This window comes from Austrofundulus limnaeus, unplaced genomic scaffold (assembly GCF_001266775.1).
Source record: "Austrofundulus limnaeus strain Quisiro unplaced genomic scaffold, Austrofundulus_limnaeus-1.0 Scaffold606, whole genome shotgun sequence".
Lineage (NCBI taxonomy): Eukaryota > Metazoa > Chordata > Actinopteri > Cyprinodontiformes > Rivulidae > Austrofundulus > Austrofundulus limnaeus.
In genome coordinates, this window is record NW_013953008.1 from 42240 (window position 1) to 43751 (window position 1512).

Below are 1512 nucleotides of genomic sequence, written 5' to 3' on the forward strand. Positions count from 1 at the left end.
GAGCGTTGACAGAGAGGAGAAGGTAGAAATGACTCAGCCTGGAACTGAAAATATGGATGGAGGACAACAGAGCTGCTTCATGGAAGAACAACCTACCCAGAATGCTTTGTGTGTAAATAAAATGGCTCCATCCGTGTTAAAATATATTTTTAATCTTTTAGTTTAAAAATGATAAAAACTAAACATCCTACAGTATTTTTACAGTTAAAATATGTTTATTAAATAAAGTCTAATGTTACAACTAATGCTGCTGATTCAGTTCACTGCAGATGAAGTTTCAAACACAAATATGAAAAGTGAAGAGAGGAGAAGACATGATGGAGTCTAAACTGTTTACTGAGGACATCTACAGCAGGTGCTCTGCTCTGATATCTGAGGAGACTTCACTGCAGATCCAAAGTTAAAGAAGCACAAAGACACGCTGGACCAGAACAATCATGTTTACCTACATACTGTATGTATTCAGGACAACCTCCTCACCTGCAGCATCAGGTGACACCTTCACCTTCTGAACTACAGAAGACTTCTGGTAATGAACGTCCTTCCACGGCCTCACAACATGCTTCCTGTTTTCTACACCTGACAGAACTATGTTCTGCTCAGTGTCTGCTTGTAGTTTATTTTACCTGGACCAATCAGAGAACAGAACGTTGATGTTCTGCTCAGTGTCTGCTAGTTAGTTTAGCATACAGCAGTGGAGGAAGTGAATGAAGCCAGTCTGTGTTGATAAGGCTTCAAATTAAAATAAATTAGTCTGACAAAGCAGCAGCTCTCATTTACAGTCGTCTCGTTCAGCTCCGTACTTTTCTCCTCTCAGTAGGGTTGTTTACAGCACACATGATTTCTGTTAGCTTCTTAGCCTAGCCTCCATCACAGCGACAACACACACATGCTTCAGCAGAGGCCACGCCTCCTGCAAGAATCACTTCTCTATAGCTGAGAGTCCGGACCCCGGTATGAAGCAAAGTGAAGGACAGGGTCTGGTTTGAACCAGGCTAAAAACACATGAATGTAAAGCAGAACCTGTTCCTGACCATCCTACAGGTGCTGTAATCAGTCTCTAACAGAACCTCTTTCTAAATATATGATTTCATATCACATCAGTTGTAGCAGCTTCCTTCTATTAAAGACACCTCAGAGGTTTTGAAGCACATTTCATCTATTCTCCATGTTTCTGACTGATTTACTGTGGATATAATGTTCCACACAGAGGGTTTAAATATTACCTGGACAAAGAAATCCTTACAGCCTCAGGTCTCCTGTTAGATTCAATTATATTGGTGCTAAACAAGAATTATTTGAAGGAAAAAAAATTGTATAGGTCTTCTGGACGGGTTCTTCTTTAATGAAACGTTTCGTCTCTCTTCCAAGAGACTTCTTCAGTCTGAGAGTTTCAGGCAAAATTCAGGCTTTTAAGCCCTGCCTCCATGTGACTCATTTACAGGCCAGCGGTCACTCTTTCAGAGATGCGGTCACTCACATCACATGGCCATTGTTGACACCTAATTAACA